Source organism: Hemicordylus capensis, chromosome 3 (assembly GCF_027244095.1).
Source record: "Hemicordylus capensis ecotype Gifberg chromosome 3, rHemCap1.1.pri, whole genome shotgun sequence".
In the NCBI taxonomy this organism is placed as follows: domain Eukaryota; kingdom Metazoa; phylum Chordata; class Lepidosauria; order Squamata; family Cordylidae; genus Hemicordylus; species Hemicordylus capensis.
The window spans coordinates 358,865,112-358,883,626 of NC_069659.1; the positions used below are offsets into that span (position 1 = coordinate 358,865,112).

The following is an 18,515-nucleotide window of genomic DNA, read 5'->3' on the forward strand; positions in this document are numbered from 1 at the left end:
AAACTCCAGCTAGTGCAAAAGGCCCCCCAAGTATCATCTCTCCCCAATGCTGAAAGAACTGCCCTGGCTGCTGGTTTATTTCCAGGAGGTTATTCGCACTTGGCTTCAGGCTTCGGGGTAAATGTCGAGCGAAGCCACTTCGAAGTTCACTCGCGGCATTGAGGGAAGCAGCCCCTCCCCTCTGCTCTCGGCTTTCGTTTTCACAATTCCACATGGCAGGCGTCTGTGTTTTCCTTCCTAGCCAATGGGGGGAGAGTTCCCTGCAAATATCTGCATTTCTGAAAGACAGCATGCCTCTTATCATGCATCTCCCTTTGCTCCAGTGTTTTCAGAAAAAGTAGCTTAAAACCAGCATTTTAAAAATCTGTAAATACCTTGAGATAAGCTAGAATTCGCATCACAAAGACCGACGTGTATGGAGTGGGTCCAATGATCTCGTTGGGAGTTTGTGGTAAGTTTGGCTGGTGTGTGAACGCACACACTCTCTCCCGAAGGAGATTCAGGGCAGAAGCCCCGTGTGTAAGCCTCCAGGTGCTTATTTTGAGCTTCAGAGCCCAAAGCGACCAGGGTCCTAGATCTACGGAGGGCTGCTTGTTCCCATGTGAATCTCCCCCCCCCCCCGCCTCCACTTAGAAGATCTTCTGCCGGATGGTGGTGGGGAGGAGGAGGCTCTGCTTCATGGACCAAGATCACCGGAGGCCCAGCTGTGGTGCCCACAAGACAGGGCCTGCTCCGTGGGTGCCCCCCGGTTGTGGCTCTCTTCCTAGGCAGAGGCCAGGCTTCCTCCTCACAGCCCATCGGAGGTGGTGGGTGAAGAAGGATGCTCCTTGGCCGTGAGGGGACTTGGGTGCCTTTCAAAAAGTGTGACTACCCAATTCCTCCTGTGGCATTTCTGTTTTGAGCCTTATGAGGAAAATGTCCCATTGACATCAAAGGGCCAAGTGAGGCAATGCCTCACTGCTGCTGCTGCCACCACAACAGGAGGAGAAGGCTCGAGGGGAGGAGGAGGCTGTCCCAGGCAGGCAGCCACACGCAGCAGCCGGCACCCTGCACAAATGGCAGCCTGCTGCCGCCAGTGCCATCCATGATGCCAGCAGCAGCTCAGCCGGTTGTTCGCTCGGCCGAGGGGCTGAGCCCCGCCAGGCCCCGGGCTGGATGGCTGCCACCGCTCCCACCTTCCTCACTGGAGCCTCCCCCTCCCAGGGGGCTCCGCCCGCCTGTCCCCCAGCAGCCGGTGCTCTGCTGCTGCCCCCTCCCGCCCCCCCCCGAGGCTGCCCCGGGCAGAGCCAGCCAGCCAGCCCAGCCCTCCCTGCAGCAGCCGTTGGGCGCCCAGCCAGCCTCCTCTCAGGCGGGAGGAGGAGGAGGAGGAGGAGGAGCCCCGCCGTCGGGCTGGGTGCCGCCACCCGCGGGCCGAGGAGGGGGCTCCTCTGGGGTCCCCCTCTCTCTCCCATGGGCAGGGACGCGGGGGGGGGCAGTGCTGCCACCAGGGCCAAACGAAAGGCTTGGGTGGTGGCAGTGGCTGCCAGAGCTGCACTCTGCGGGGTCTGCTGGTGGGTGCGGGGGCAATGAATCCCCGCCAGGCAAAGGCCCGATTCTGCCGCCGCCCTTTCCAGGGTTCATTCGGAAGCAAGGCCGCGGCAGGCAGGCAGGCAGGCATCCTCCGGAGACCAAGGAAGCGGCTCGGCCTCGGACTCCAGTGGCAGGAGACGGGGGGGGGGACTCCTCAGTGCCCTTCCTCTAGCCTTCCTCCTGCTGCAACAAGAAGCGCCGAGCAAAGGAGACGATACCTTTTGTCTGGCTCAAAGAGTGCTTCCAATGCTTGAGGCAAGGCTTTGAGTCACACCCAAACCTTGGTTATGCCTGCCTCCCTTGCTCCTCCATGAAGGACTCCGGAACACCCTTAGACCTGCTGGGGGGCCCTCCGGCCACATGATTTGCAGTCACCCCCTCCCACTGCAGATCTGTCTAACGCGGTGTTGAAGGTGCGCGGATGGCATTTTGCAGGCAGTCTTGCCGAATGCGACTGAAACATGCTTGAGTTGCCGCGCCATTTGGTAGCGAGGCGTATGAAAGAGAGGAGAGAGACACGTGTGTGTGTGTTGGTGCCTTTGTATGTGTTGGGGGGGGACTGGGGAGGGGAGGGCGGCGTGGTCTGCAGGCTGAAGGGTGTGTTTGTTTCTCTTTAGGGAGAGGGAGAGAAGCAGAGGCGAGGGAGAAGGCGTGCACATCACGGGTGCCAGGAAGAGGGTGCCGTGGCCAGGGCGTGGCATGTCCCTGCTGGAGGACCACAGCCAAGGGCCAGAGGGAAAGCCAAAGCCACTGCATAGGGGGAGAGTGTGTGGGGTCCCTGAAATGAGGCCGTGTCGCCAGGGGAACCCAGCCCTCCCTTAGAGTCTCCTACCTGCCACAAGACCCCAACCGTGAAAAGATGGAGAGGGCCCCGGACCTTTGGATGGAGGAGGATGCGCCTCAGAAAACATCCCCTCTCCGCACCTGCATAATCTGCTCCAAGGCAAGGGAGATGACGGGCAGGCGTCTGGTGGAGAGCTGCAGAGAGAGAGGCCCAGAGAAGCTCCAAGCACGGAAGGGCTGATTTGAGACCGCTGGGAAGCCGTTGAGTCTGCACAGCCTGAGACTTGGGCATGGACTCATTCGCGCCTAGGCAGAGGTCCAACAAGACTTGAGGAAGAGGAGGACACGGCCGGCCGGCCCTGCTGGGCTCCTTCAAGATGGCGCAGAGAGAGAGAGAGAGAGAGAGAAGCCTGGTGGCGCTTCAGGGAGCATCTGTCAGCTGCCTGCAACAGCTGACACATCGGAGGGGCAGGAGGAGGAGGAGGAGGAGGGTGAAGGTGCCCCCTCTTCCCCATACAAATCCCTCCTCCTGAGCCCCCACCCCATCCACAGCTTCCTTCCCCCTGATTCCACCCCACCCCACCCCTCTACCCCCACCCTCCTCATCATCATCATGACCATCTGCATGGCTGACAGGTAGCAGAACCTGCTCATTCAGATTTCTTGTGGAGGAGAGGTCTATTGAGGGCTGTAGGCCACCTCCAGCCTCGGGGGCGGGGTGCCTCTGGGTACCAGTTGCGGGGGAGTAACAGCAGGAGAGAGGGCCTGCCCCTTTCAACTCCTGCCTGTGGCTTCCAGCAGCATCTGGTGGGCCACTGTGCGAAACAGGATGCTGGACTAGATGGGCTTCCTGGGGCCTGATCCAGCAGGGCTGTTCTTATGTTGTGTTTTGGTGATTTTAAGTGAATTCAAGTGAATTCTGATGCTTCCAGAATTTTCTTGAGGTTCAGTCTGGAAGATTAAGAGAGGAGAGCTGGTCTTGTAGCAGCAAGCATCACTTTGTCCCCTTAGCTAAGCAGGGCCTGCCCTGGTTGCATCTGAATGGGAGACTTGATGTGTGAGCACTGGGAGATCTTCCCCTCAGGGGTTGGAGCCGCTCTGGGAAGAGCAGAAGGTTCCAAGTTCCTTCCCTGGAGGTTTTACAGACAGGGCATTCCCCCCCCCCCCGCCCCCCCAATCCACTCCTGACTGGAGTGTGCCAATCCACATATTCGCTGGATTGAACCCGACCTCCCTGCGGGCTATCAGGGAGCAGGACAGAGAGGGCTTTGGTTCTCCCCTAATGGAGGCTGCGAATTCTGGCTTAGCCCAAGTTATGTTTGGGGTAAAAAAAAATCCTCTATTTCCAGCAGCTTCTGAAAAAAACCTCCAGGGCTTTTGCTTTCTCTGAAGGTGTTGATGGAGGTGCTGATGGTTATGCGGAATAGTCCCTCTGCTCCCTCAAATCAAGATGCCTCGAATCTGCTGGGAAGCAGATTCACTCTTCAGATACCCCGAGGCATAGAGCCATGTTTGCAAAACCTCCTGGCATCTCCAAGAGAGACTCCTGCCTGCAACCTTGGAGAAGCTGCTGCCAGTCTGTGTAGACAATCCTGAGCGAGATAAACCAATGGTCTGACTCAGTATAGGGCAGCTTCCTGTGTTCCTATAACTTGCTCTTTCTTGGTGATTCTGAGTGCTTTTCAACTGCTCCCTGCTTTGTTTTTGAGGTGCATTTGCAACTGCAGTTCTCCTAACCCCCCCCCCCCACAATTCCCATTGATTCTTAGTCTTGCCAGTCGCAATTTTGCCCGCTGCGGGGTTATGTGAGAACAGGTCCCTCGCAGTTGGCAAGGGATAACCATACACCAGCCCAGGTGCACAAACCAGCCACAGGGACTGCTCTGCCTCTGAGGCAAACTGCTGGTCATCACAGCTCAGACCCTGCAGCCTTTCCAGGGAAGTAAAGTCCACCCATCCACCCGCGCAGAGTTGTGCCAGAATCCATGGACGGCTCTGGGGGGCCCCCGGTGCTCTGGGGCGGAGCTTCCTGCCACAGCAGGTTCCAGTGGGGCCTCCCAGGCGCAGGGAAGGGCTTTCCGGGGTGCAGCAGCCTCTGTCCCTCTGGAAACTGGCCTGCCAGCAGCCCTCGCCATGGGGAAGCGGGGAGCCCTGAACTGTAGACAGACGTCTTTATCGACATGCATTGAGGCGCTCAGTGTGTTTCAGCTATAAGCTTTCTTCGGCGGCATTTCTAAAAACCTTATATAAATATAAATACACAGTAACATTTCAAAAGACAACCACATATATTGTTAAAACATTTACCAAAACTGTGCATAAAACATACAGTAATAATGTACTTACATCCAATAATCTTACCAGGGATCTCTGTTTGAAAAGAGGACGGCTTCTCCACTCCCGCCTCTACGCACCACCAAGGCTATGTAGAAGGAAATGAAGGTCTAGCTTGCTGACAGAAAGCACAGCTGTTCACATACTGCCTCTGCGAAGGGTTCATGAGTAATTCCTTTTAAATGCCCACGGCTCCAACTTTGGGCTCTGCTCAGAATTCAGAGTTCCTTCCCTCGCTTTCAAAAGGATAGGCCGCTGAAAAGAGGGTATTTTAAAAGGAAGGTGTTTAGGATAAAGGGGGAGATTCCAGCTGTTCATTCAGTCACTATGGACAGTGGTGCTCCTAGGTCACTCCTAGGTCACAGCCTGGACCGGAAGGGCTTCAGAGGACCCCACCCCCACCGTGAGCCCCCCCCCCAGCTATTTTTTTAAATTAATACCTGCGCTGCGCCAATCATTTGAGCAGCTGCCGAGGGGTGGGGATGAGCTGAGCAGGCCTCCCCCGTGGTGGTGGTGGTGGTGGTGGTCCTCCTCCTCAGGCCTCCCCCCCCCCGCGGGCAGCCACAGTCCCCGCCAGGTGAGCCACATCCTCTCCAGCGGCTGCAGAGAAGGAGGAGGAGAAAGAAGGAGGCGGCGGCAAGAGCTTCTTCCTTGAGCCCGCACTGCAAATGGAGGGGAAACCCCCGAATCGTATTCGGCAGCGCTTGAGGGCGGCAGCTTTTGCAATAACCTCCAGCTCCTGCCTCGGCAAGAGAAGGGCGGGAAGGGAACTCATTGCAGGTCTTCCTTGCCCGATGCTGAGGGACTCATGAAGGTTCCTTGCGAGTTCAAGCGCTCCCTGTTGCCATGGAAGGACCTCTTTTGCCCAGGAAATTACTCTCCCTTTTACTGTATTGGACAGCAAATTGTATGTTGTCATCTCTTAAACTGACACAATCAAAAAATGATTGTGCTGAACCCACCTCATCACCCCTCCAAATGCAAAAAAACAACCAACCCGTCATCAATAAATCTGCGCCATAGTACAAGATGTGGCAAGAAAGGCAGGAGAATAAATGTGAGTTTTTTCATCTTGGTCCTGACATGACTGGTCTTATTAATGAAATTGATTGAATCACATATGTAAGATGGAATTGAGGCTACAAGAGGTTACAGGTAATACTCAACCAATTTTGAAAGAGGCTCTAAAATCAAATTATTACCAGACACTATTGGACATCCTGGAGGTTAAACCACACTTTTCTGGATTTCAGGTAAAACATAAAAGACCGGGGTCCTGGGATTATTATTCATCAGAAATCAATGTTCTTCCATTGTAATATTCTATTTGTTTATTTATTTGTTACATTTCTATCCCTCCCTACCCATCCAAAGGCTCTGAGTGGTATACAACAACCAATATTCCCTAAATGTGCCCCCCTCTTCTGAAATGCACCCTGACATCCTTGGAGATATTGGACACAGGTTCATTGGCACAAGGCACGTACGCTGTGTTATCTGATAATTGACATATGGCCTCATTTTTGTAATCCTCACCATTTAAGATCCCTCTAGCTCCTCCTTTGTCTTTCTCCTTAATAACAATGCTAGGATCTAAAGATAATTTCCGAAGGGCGGAACATGCAACGCACACACACCCCTCCCCATGTATTGAACATGCCTTGGATGTCTTCGGAATTGGACACACTCCTGGTGGAAGGACGTGGGCGATCTCTGTGGTCTGCCCCAGCAAGGGCAGGGACCAAGCTTCTCCCGTCCCCATAAGCAGACAGCTGCAGGCCTTCCGTGGCGGGTGAGGCCAGGTCCCCACTGCCCAGCCACTCCTGCCGGCCTCTGAGGGCAACGGGCAGGCCAAAGGAGTGTGCTGCCACCAGTCGGTGATGCCTTTGGGGAAGGGCTTGTAGCCACTCGGGGAGAGAAAGAGGAGGGAGAACATCAAGGGGCTGGGAAAGAGGCTGCTTCTGGAAGAGGCACTGCGCTGCCCACCAGAGGAGGCCACTCCGGCCTTGTAGGGCCAGCAACTTGAGTCAGGATAAGGCTCCGAGGACAGGACACCTTGCCCGAGTGCCGGGGCTCTTGGAGCACTTCTGGGTTTCCAACGGGCACAAAAGGCACCCAAAGGCGGAGCAGGAAAGGCAGAAACCGACCAACCAGCAGCTGCCTTTGGAGCGGCCTGCCTGATGCCTCCGGTAACCACCCCCGCCCCCGCCCCGTCCCACGCTGCTCCTCGCGGAAGAAGGTGCTCACGTCAGGTCCTCAGTGGAGCAGCCAAAGCAGGAGGTGCTGGATTCTGAAAGCAGCCCCCAGGCTGGGAGGGAGAGGCATGATGCCGGCGCTTTCACACCAGGCCCAGTGCAAGAATGTGGGTCCACCCTGGGAGGCCTGGAGGTCTTGGGGGCGGGGGTCTATTGCAGGGGGCCGCCTGCTGTGGCAGAGGCAGCATTTGTCTCCTTCTGCTCGGAGGGGATCTGAGCAGGGCCCAGGCAGCTTTCACCCCCCAGCATGCCTGACCTCCGCAAGGCCTCCCAGCGAGGGGCTGCAGAAGATGGCACGGTCCTGTTGGAAGAAGAGCCAACTAGTGCAGCCCCCCCACACACACACACACCCTGCTGCTGCTGCTGCTGCTGCTGCTGCTGCGTCTCCTCCCTGAACCCAGCAGCTTGCAAGACACACACACACACACACCCAGCTGCAGCCTCCGACTTGCTGGGATTTAAGAGCGAGGCTGGTCGATGGAGAAAGGAGAGCTCCGAGTCGGAAGAGCGCCCAGGGCACCGCGAGGGGGGCGGAGGAGGCTGCTGCTGCGGAGGAGCTGGCCCTGGGGGTCCTTTGCCTGACAAGCCATCTCGGGGAGGCTGGACTCTGAGCCACGGAGGAAAGGGATGGCCAGGAGACAGGCCCCACCCCCGGAAGAGCTGCCTGCCTGGGACATGAGGAGGCTCAGCTTGCCCTGGCCACTGCAGGATGCACTCCCCCCCCCCCCCGGGAGCTGGCAACCGGGGCGCTTTCCAGATCACACGCAGCTCTGCGGCAAAAGGCTTCGGCTTGGCAGGCTCATTTGGAAAATGAACATCGCTTGTGCAACCCTCCCACAATGGGAAATGCAGCTTTTTCTTTTTTCTTTTGGCGACGCACATGCAACGTTGTAGGACTAAAATGCAAGGATGGAATCCAAAAGCCAGCACCGGGAATGTGACCGGCCCCTTGCTGACAGCGCAGGGACTGTGATGTCGAGACACAGGCAGGACGGAAGCCCACTTAACGGACACGTCCTGACCCTGTTGTTTGCATGGCATCTGGGGAGCAGGCGAGCAGAGAGAGCTGCTGGGGCGGGGCCGTAGGTCTGGGGGCTCACGGGAAGGTGGGAGGGAGCGCTGGCTTGTCACACGTGACTGCGCTTCTCAAGCAGCCCCTCCCGCTGCCACTTCCCCTCCTCCTGAGGATGGCTCAGTCCTTCTCAGCTAGATCCCAGTGGATCCATAGAGGGATCTCGTGCTGATGCTCCCTCCAGCAACCATCCCCACTGTGTGTTGTTCGGGACACACTCTCACTGGTGAGGGTCACATTTACTTGCTTATTTGATTTGATTTCTATGCCACTTTTCATTAAAATAAAGTGGTTTACAATATAATTAAAACAATGCACAATTATTATTTAATCAGTTAATCAATTTTATTTATATACTGCCTGACTCCAAAGACTCTAAGCGGTTTAAAACACAAAAAGTACAGATATAAAAATAATCTCTATTTAAAAGTTTAAAAACCTATATAAAACAGTAACACAAAAAACACAAAACAGCAGCAGTAACAGCTATACTCTCATTTAAAAGCCTAGCTGAAGAGCCGCATTTGTACTTGTTTCCTGAAAACTGTGATGGAGGCTGAGGCGTGGATGCCAGCCAGGAGAGCATTCCGGAGCCTGGGGGCCATGACTGAGAAGGCCCTGTCCTGCATGCTCGACAGCTGAGCCCCTCTCATCGTCAGCACCCAAAGCAGAGCCCCCTCCAATGATCTTGTCAAGTGGGCAGAAGAACCCCTTGGGAGCAGGCAGGCGGTCCTTCCGATATCCAGGGCCCAAACAATTAAGGGCCTTAAACTAAGGTCAAAACCAGCACCTTGAATTGGACCCGGGAACAAATTGGTTGCCAGTGCAGCTCTTTCAGAATGGGTGTAATATGATCCCAACGGGCAGCAACAGATAAAACCCGAGCTGCTGCATTGTGCATGAGCTGCAGGTTCTGAATATTCCTCAAGGGCAGCCCCGTGTAAAGCATGTTACAGTAATCCAGCCGTGACGTGACTAGGGCATGGGGAACTGTGGCCAGGGCTGCCTTCTCAAATCCTGGTCCAGTGTGCTTCCCGGTCCTGCTCCATAACTGTTGGCGCCCTAGAGCAGGACACCCAACCTTGGGTCTCCACATGGTGTTAGGCAACCTCCCCCAGACTCTCAGTCATGAGGGCCTTGAACCCCTGCCCTAGAGAATTGCCCACCATACTTCCAGCTAATCTGCCACATATGAATTCCGAGCTGGGAGTTTCCACAGCTGATTTGCCCACATCAACAAGCCAGTAGCAGCTCTGGGTGGGGCGGCGGGGCACCGAAGGAGGTGTAGATGCCACTTGGGTTGCTCCTCTTGGTCCTGCCCCACCGGAGAGCCACACGGTCTGCAGACTGGTCATTCCTCAGGTAGAGCTGTGCTCTACCTGAAGAATGGCCAGCCTGCAGGCCGCACAGCAAATGTTTGTAGAAACCACTCCCCGTCTGGGTGTGTGTGTCATTTTTATCCTTACAGCATACATAACAACTGAGGGATCCTCTAGGATAATTTATTTGTGTGAACAAAATCAATGGGCTCTATTTTTCAAACTGACTTCTTGGCCATTCACATTTCGACAGGGCTGAATTAGTACTAGGACCCACCTCGAACTATTCCAAACTATGTAAAACAAGGAAAAAATGCCCCTTTGAGCATGTGCAGAGTGCCGTTGCAGTCACAACCGAGTCCCGGACTTGAGTCCCAGCACCTCTCATTTTTGAAAATTAAGCTCTGAGTTTCTACAACTAGCCAGGAGTGAAAAGCCCCCTCCCCATAAGCTCCCCTCCCCAAACGAACCTTGCACCAGTCCTTTCTTTATAAGGGTCCCCCCACACACACTGACCACCACCACTTGCCATCTCTGATCTCTGAGCCCAGCCTGGAATGGATTTTCTAGGCCCACCAAACTTCCTTAACACAGCCAGAAGCCAGGGCGACCCCCCCCCGCCCCGCGAAGAGCCTCCCCGCGAAGGTTGTCCTCCCTTGGAAAGCATGGCTGGCTGGCTCTCTTTTGCCCCCGCTCCCTCCTAGGTGACTGGCCACAGGGCGTGCCTCTCCCCTCCGGCCTTGGCTTTCCGGCCGGCCACTTGCTGGGGAAAGGCCGCCTCTGGGAGAGCGGGGAGGAAGGCAGCCAGCAGCCAGCCGGACTTGCGGGGGCCCGAGCCCTTGGCTGCTAGATTCCTCCTCGCAGCACAGAGGGCTCTCCCTGCAGCCCGTTTCAGGCGCAGCTGGGACTCTTCTTCTTCCCAGGCAAAGCTCGCCGCAGTCGGGAAAGCAGAGGGCAAGGAACGCAGCCGCCACCCAACCCTTCCTCCCGGGAGGCCGGCTAGACAAGGGCCCCCGCAGCCCCCGCTGCTGACTCTTGGCCTTCCGCAAATCCACCCGGCAAATATTTAAAACAAAACACAGAAGTGCGAGTTTTGGGGAAGCCGATTTATTGGCAATGGCCCCTCCACACATCGCGGAGAAGCATCGGGGCATCGCAGGAACCTCCTCCTGGTGTGTCCCCCCCCCCCCGAAAAAGCTGCTGCAAATCGAGGATTTTTTTTTTTTTAAACCCTGGACATAATTCAGGCTAAGCTAGAATGTGCAGCCCTAATTCGGGGGAAGCCAGAGTCCTCGTGTGTGGACTGGTGGTCCCTGACAGCCCACTGCGACTTGGGGGTAGATCCGGCTGATGCGTGAACTGGCACCCTCTGTTCCGGAGGAGACGCAAGTGCAAGGCCCCGTCTGTCCAAGCCCCTGGCTGGGGTTAGCAGAGAATTTCCTACGATTTCCTCCCTCGCTCAGTCCGGCTTGGCAGTGCTTGGGCAGGGCAGGATGCAGAGAGAGCAGCGTCCCAGTCTGCAGCCAGGATGGAGCCAGAGGCCGCTGCCACCAGCAGCACGAGGGCGTCCTCACACCTGCCAGGGTCTTAACCCTTCTGTGCCAAACCGGCCGCATTATTCTTCTGCTCTTCCATCCCAGAACAGTCACTAGATCCACAAGAAGAAGACCTTCCTGGAGGCCAACCAGGGGGGCCAGAGGGCGCTGGGGGGAGCTGAGGCAGAGGCCAGGGGAAGAAGGGAGCAAGCCGGCCGAGAGCCCGCTCCTCTTTCCTCACGCGCATGTACAACGTTGTGAGCCTGGGACGTCAAGAGAGGGTCCGATTCAGGCTCTTGGGGTGCGAACGTGCCCATAAGGAAGAGAGCGTCAAAACCCAGGTCCTTCGAACACCCAGCAGGCCCAGGCATTGCGGAGCCGTTTTCCGCTTCCGTCAAGAAAGCCCCCAGGAGGAGGCCAGGGCCCTGAGCTTGAGCCTCAGCCAGCCCAGCCGCCAGACCGACCCCAGGACACAGGACACAAATGTGCCCGGCAGCCCCTTTCCCCTCTTCAGAAACCCTCCGCACCCCTCCCACAAAGCAGGCGCTGGGAGGGAAGGAAGACCCACCCGGAGGAGCCCCAAAGGAGGAGCCCAGCCGGCCAGCCTGCTTCGTCTTGGTTTCAGAGTGTCAGCCCTACATTTTGCACAGCCTTTCCGGGACAGGAATTCCTCCCAGGAGGAACAACGTGGCACCCCAGGAGCAGTTCTCGGGTGCAGACAGGAGGCCAAGGGCTGCCATTCGCTGCCGCCAGGAAGGACGAAAGCCAAGCGGGTCGTGGGAACCAGCCTGGCCGCTGCTTCCTAATGGGATGCCCCCGCTGGAGCCTGGCCAGCCAACAAGCAGCGGCAGCCTTGGGCTGGGAGACGGGAACACCTTTGTGAGCTCAGCTCAGCCGAGGCAGGTGCGGGGTGGGGGGGGCATTAGCAGCCATGCCGCGAAGGGCCTCTAAGTCCTCTGAGCGGCTTAGCCTTCCTGGGAAGATGTGTGTGGAGACGGGAGAGGGGTGCTCAATTCTCCCTCCTCCTGTGCTGCTTTGCTCTGGCCGTTTGCCCACCTTGATCTCGATGCTCTGCATTGCAGCAGATGGTGGCCCTCCCTTATGCTGGTCGCTTGACTTAGCTCAGAATGGGACCTGCAAGAGGAAGCCAGCCAAGAGGGGCTCCATCCATGATGGCAGGAATCAGGCAGAGTCGGAAGGGCCCCCTTGAGGGATCCGACGCCTCCAGGACGTCCTTCCCAGGAAGTCTTTGCTCCCAGAGGCAGACTGCCCTTTTGGAAGCCCTTGAAACCAGATCTTGTGGCCATGAGTTCTGCAGAAGGGCTTCCTTTTGCCTGCCCCCAGTCTCCTGCTGACTGGTTTCATTGGTCGACACATGATGCTGCCTCCGCCCCCAAGCCAGGCTCTGGTGTTAAGAAAGAAGGAAACAAACTCCTCTCTCTCTCTCTCTCTCTCTCTCTCTCTCTCTCGCTCTTCCCACAGGTTTCACCTCCTGCTAAGCAGCCTCTGCCCCTCCTCAGTCAGGATCGGGGCCCTGCCAAAGCAGACGTGTGCGCCACTCACCTTCATGAGTCAGCGCTTAGAGTTGCATTTAGCCCAGGGAAAGGGTCATAAGCTGCTTAGGCCTTCAATCCTCTAGGGTTAATTGTCCCCTGGAGGTGATCCTGTTATCAAGGAGCTGTGCCCCTTCTCCTGCTGCTGCTGCCGCCGCCGCCACCACCCACCCGCCCAGTGGGGCTGCCTCCCTGCTTCCGCTGCGGCCTCTCGCCCCACAACAGCAGCATGAACCCTGGGACCAAGCCAGCCTTGGCAGCCTCCGTGGTGCTGCTGTGCTGTGCCAGACAGGCGGGGGAGACGAATGTCCAGCCTTGCCTCAGACGGCACCTTGATCCAGGGAGGCAGCCGCTGCCCTGCGGGAAGTCTGCCTTCGCTCTGCCCTGCTAAGCTTCTCCCCGGGGGTGGGGGTTGCCCTGCTCTCCGTTTCAGTCGGTCAGATGCAACTGGCCTGAGTCTCCTTGCGTTCCTCTCTGGAAGGAGGAGGAGGAGAGCTGGTCTTGTGGTAGCCTGCCACCATGAATGGTCCTTCTCGCTAAGCAGGGTCTGCCCTGGTTTGCATTTGGATGGGAGGCCGCACATGAGCACTGTGCGATGTTTCCCTTGGGGGATGGGGCTGCTCTGGGAACTTCCCTCCCTGGCAGCAGCATCTCCAGATAGGGCTGAGAGAGACTGCTGCCTGCTAGTCAGCTACACGAAATTTACAAGAAGGATCTTAAAGTTAGATTTGAGGATCAGATGTCGAGATTCGAGAAGGAATTGTGTGAAAATGATGAAAAATTAGTCTCTAAGATGTATAAGTTGTTGCTTTTGGAGGAGACAAGAGAGGAAGTGGTTAAAACATCTATGATAAAATGGGCTCAAGATGTGGGTCATAATATAGAGATGGCTGCTTGGGAAAAATTATGGAAAACTGATTTAAAGTTCACTGCATGTTATACTTTAAAAGAAAATTATTATAAGATGATGTACAGGTGGTATTTGACAGAGCCGAAAAAATTAGCATTACTGTATAAAAATGTTCCAAACAAATGTTGGAAATGTGGACAATGTGAAGGAACCTTTTTCCATATGTGGTGGTCATGAGGGAGGCCTTTTGGGACATGATATATAATGAGTTGAAGAAAAATTTTAAAATGACATTTCCGAAGAGGCCAGAATCCTTCCTGCTGGGAATAATGCAAGGAGAGTTCTCCAGAAGAAACTTAACATTTTTCAATGTATGCAACCACAGCAGCTAGAATAGTATATGTGCAGAAATTGAAAGATAATAAAATGCCCTCAAAAGAAGATTGGTTGATAAAAATTATGGAATACGCTGAGATGGCAAAACTTACAGCACTCATAAGGGATGAAAACTTGGAATGTTTCAAGGAAGATTGGGTGCCATTCTTGCTTCACTTAAAGAACTATTTTTCCAAAATGGACCTTTCAGCAGGGTTTGAAATTTAGTAACAGCAGCAGGTTGGGCAGGGTAAAATCGAGTTTGCAATGTGGAGTATATGTGTTTTGAATTATTATAGCAATGGTAGATTTGTATAGCTAATATGAACCGTACAGACTGGTAAGCGGGAAGTCAATATTTACTTAATTAAATGTAATTGGATTGTTAAGATATTGTCAAAACCAATAAAATTTTGAAATGCCAAGAGAGAGACTGCTGCCTGCCACCTTGGAGAAGCCGCTGAGCAAGATGGACCAAGGGCCTGGCTTGGTCTAAGGCTAGCCCAGCTGCAGGGCCCAGTGGGGTGAGGGTTAAGCTGGGGTTAGGGTGAGGGTTAAGCTGGGGTTAGGGTGAGGGTGAGGGTTAGGGTTAGGGCCACCCTAACCCAGTGGCCGGGGGGGTCCGTGGAAGAGGGCTGGGGGGCCACAGCTTGGCCGCTGGGCTTGCTGGGAGGGGCGGCCAGTGGCTCTTCTTGCTCCCAGTGGCGACCCAGCTGATGGGCTCCGTGGAGGAGGGATGGTGCCAGCCCAGGAGCAGCAGGTGGGCAGCTGCCTGCAAGAGGACGGTGCACCAATGGCACCGTGGCAAAGCCGGCACAAAGAAGCCAAAAATCACATGTGCAAATGCAGAGTCAACCCCCACCTCTCAAGCGCCGTGTGCTGTCAAGGCCACTGCAGGTAATGAGTGCAGAAGGAAGGGAGTGAGCCAAGTGTGGGGTTGTGTGGGAGCACACCACTAGGCCAGAGGAGAAGTGATGGTGTGGTGGGAGGCAGGAGCTGGGTAGGGCCGCTCCGTCCTACCCAGCTTTGGTGCCCAGCATTTGACTGAGGGAGGAGGAGGAGGAGGGGAAGCTGTCTTGCCTCCCACACGGTCACTTCTCCCGCCTCCTCCTCCTCCTCGTAGCCAGTTATTTGCTCCCACATAGCTGGAAAGTGGGAGTGGGCGCTGCTCCCACTGGTCCTACCCAGTTTCCAGTTGGGCAAGCAGCCTCCGAACTGAAGTCTGAAGGAAGCGGTTTAGGGGAAGCGTCGTCTTCTCGGGAAGAGAGTTCTCACCTCAGTCCGGAAAGTGCCCTGGGAGGCCTGCAATTCTTCGCTCGGGCCTGAAGCTCAGGTGGGCTTCGCTCTCCCCCGGTGGTGGTGCATTCAGAGCCGCGATAACATCACGGGGCGGCAGCTCATTCTGACGGGCTGCCTTACCCCCCTTGGAAGGAGGCCGGGTGGATGGTTCTCCACTGGAGAATTCACGCCGTGGCCAAGTGTACTGCTTGCGTTCCAGTTATCGACCACAGGAAAGGTATGTTAGCCTTACGTCCTCATTTGTTACAGTCCATGTTTCATTTTCCTTATGCTGCCCGTCTTAAAAAACATCTTAATGAGTTTTTATATGTAAAAGCGAGGGAGTGCATTATGCCCCAAAGCATTTCTGCCCTAGTAATGCCAATAACCGTGTGGGGTATCATGTACCCCAGTGCCGCCTTTGTCCTTTTACTCCACCCCATAAACAGTTAGGAAATAAGATGCCAGTGTTTAACGGTGCAGTTGGTGTCATGCTTCAGGCAACCCCCAAGTTGCTTGGGTAATTCGGGGTACTTGTTATCCCAGTACTGGATTGATACAGCACATTTGTGGCCTCCTTGAGATCCTATATACCCCCAAACCATTTGCAGACATGCTTGAGAAGAGGGACCACTTCTTCCATCTGGAATCTGGGAAAGATCTTGCATGTCCAGCCTCTGTGCTTGTTTTCTGCAGGGTGTGGAAGGAACAGGCTTCTACGGACAGGGTGGATGCTTACAGCACTTTGGAGGCATTTTGTGGGGGGTCTCTTTGATCCCTAGCACCATGAGTGCATAGGCCAGTCACTTCTCTCTCAGCCTAACCTACTTCACAGGGTTGTTGTGAAAGAGAAACTCAAGCATGTAGTACACCGCTCTGGGCTCCTTGGAGGAAGAGCGGGATATAAATGTAATAATAATAATAATAATAATAATAATAATAATAATAATAATAATAATAATAATAATAATTCTTTCAGTTAACATGGAGCCCAATGGGGTTGTTGATACCCTAATGTCCGAATTAGTAAAAAGGGGCACTTTTAGCCAAGGTTATGAGGGGTGGGGGGTGGATGAAGCACCACAGGGCAATTAACCTCACTAAGGCTGATCCTGACTTGAAAGATGGTGTTGCAGAATACAGACCCCAAAGTTTCTCAAATAGGGTACTGTTTCCCAATGAGAGTGTATCTATATGAAACAGACCGGCAGCACTTTGGGGGTCCCAAAATACCCATTATTTTGGGCAGGGAGGTGCCCTGTCCCCCACCTGCCCAGCAGGCCAGGCCTGCCCAGAGCCGCCTTTCTGCAGGAGGCCGCGTTGGCCTCCTATGCCCCCCCCCCCGTAGCCCTGCAGGCTGGCTTGAAGTGGGCCAGCTCTGCCAGGCAGCTTTGGCTTGCGGGGGGCAAGAACAGGACCAATGGCCTTTTCTCCAGAGCCTCCCCTTTTTCATGGAAACAAGGGCAAGTAGGAGCCCTGTGTGGAAGGGGGGGTGGGGCGGCAGAGGACCAAAAGTCTGTGTGGGGGGGTGCTTTGTGGGGGCCTGGCCCTGAACAGCTCTTTTTGGGCCAGTGAGTCCTGGCTGTAAAAGGGCAGCAGCAGCCGCCTCTCTGGCTGCTTAGATCCAGGCTCCCTCGGCAGGCCTGCCCATCAGCCTGAAATTGTTCCCTTCCTGCCCACCACACCTTTGACTTTGCCAGAGAAGGTTGCACAAGAACAGGGATTGATGAAGCAGGAGAGAAGAATGCCAGAACCTCCAGACAGGAAACTGCAGTTAGAGACAGAGGAGGAGCAGGGAGGAGGAGGAGGAGTGTTCCCACCACCAGTGGCCACTCGTGTATGTCGAAGAGCCTTGTCCTCTGCACGTGCTGATGGCTTTGGAAACCCCACCCAGACCGGATGCTTAAGCAAGCCAGTGAACGGCTGCGCTTCCTCAAGGCCCTAGAACGCCTTCCGTCCCAACAGAGGCATCTTTTCCCGTGCAGGCCATCCAGGGCTCATGAGAAGCATCATGCTGCACTCCATGCTGCTGGTTCTGACGCCGAAGCGGCCCTCAGGCCTTAGGAGCAGTCGGCTGAAGCTCAGGTTTGGATGGGCTCCTCTGCACACCCTTCGTGTTCTGACTCGATGGGCAAATGGTGTTTCCAACTGTTGTGGACCCCACAAATGACGAAGGGGTGGCCCTCCCGGTATAGGAATGGGTCTAGGCCATTGAGGGCTTTACAGGAAGTTCTCTGAGCCTGGGGAGGTACTAGCAGCTTCCAGAGGAGGGATGTGGTATATTTGCTGCAGTGCATCCGATGGTGGCTGACGCTTCCAGGAGGCTTGACACACGGAGCTTCTGCCCCGCATCTCTTTCGGGAGAGAGTGTGTGTGTTCACACACCAGCCAAACTTACCCCAAGGTCCCTTCAAGACCTTGGACCCACTCCACACATAAATCGGGCTTTGTCTTGCAAATTCTAGCTTATCTTGAGGTATTTCTGGGTTTTTAAAATGCTGGTTTTAAGCTACTAACCCTAACCCCAACGGGAGAAAATAGGGAGAGAGACTGCTGACCTAGAATCATTAGCATGATAAGAGGCATGCTTTCTTCAGAAATGCAGATCTATCTCTGCAGGGAGCTCTCCCCTCACCCACCGCCATTGGCTAGGAAGGGAAACACAGACACCTGCCATGTGGACTTGCGAAAATGAAAGCCGAGAGCAGAGGGGAGGGGCTGCTTCCCCTCTGCCCCCAATGAGAGGGAAGAGCTGGTCTTGTGGTAGCGAGCATGATTTGTCCCCTTAGCTAAGCACGGTCCACCCTGGTTTGTATTTGGATGGGAGATTCCATGTGTGAGCACCGGAAGCTATTCCTCTCAGTGGATAGAGCCGCTCTGGGAAGATCAGAAGGTTCCCTCCCTGGCAGCATCTGCAAGACAGGGCTGAGAGAGATTCCTGCCTGCAACCCTGGAGAAGCTGCTGCCTGTAAAGACAGTACTGAGCTAGAGAGACCAAGGGTCTGACTCAGCAGAGGGCAGCTTCCAATGTTCCTACACTCCTAATGCCGCGAGTGAACTTCGAAGTGGCTTCGCTCAGCATTTACCCCGAAGCTTGAAGCCAAGTGTGAATCACCTCCAGGCCTTTTTAGAGCAGGACTGAGAGCTGCTTCGGAGGCGTCGCCAAGAAAGGCTCTCAAGCTCCTTCCAAAGGCTTCCTCCAGCCACCAGCACTCCTAGTCATGATGTTGCCAGTCTGGGGGCGGCTGAACCCACAATTCGACTGGCTCCACCCTCTTTGCTGGGCCTCTCCAGTTGTCAGGAGTCAGCCTAAATCTGTTTTCCCTGCCTCCAGCTCTAAACAGGGCGAGGCCCAAGAAGAGGCGTCTTGTGTCAGGGTGCCCAAACCTGGGCCAGGGTGCTTTCCAGATTGCACCCTAGAAGAGCTTCTGGAAGAAACAGCAGTGGGTGGGGGAGAGGGAGATAACAGGGTCATATTAAAAAGGACCCCCAGAATCTCAAACTCCTACAACAGGAAAATACAACTGGTTTTCTGCAACGGCCTTGCAACATTGCAGGACTATAACGCACAGATACAATCTGAAAGAAGGCA

The 18,515-nt window shown here is 55.1% G+C and overlaps 1 long non-coding RNA gene across 2 annotated transcripts; it reads right to left on the reverse strand.

The window, feature by feature from the left end:
• Window positions 1-1,303: 1,303 nt before the first annotated feature.
• Window positions 1,304-5,479, reverse strand: LOC128349000 (uncharacterized). Of its 2 annotated transcripts, none has more exons than XR_008318481.1 (3): window positions 5,127-5,479; window positions 4,714-4,941; window positions 1,304-2,722 (listed from the first exon to the last, which is right to left on the reverse strand). It is a non-coding gene; the product is annotated as an uncharacterized LOC128349000 (long non-coding RNA). The 2 variants fall into 2 exon arrangements; XR_008318480.1 differs by having other exon boundaries at window positions 4,699-4,941.
• Window positions 5,480-18,515: the final 13,036 nt, after the last annotated feature.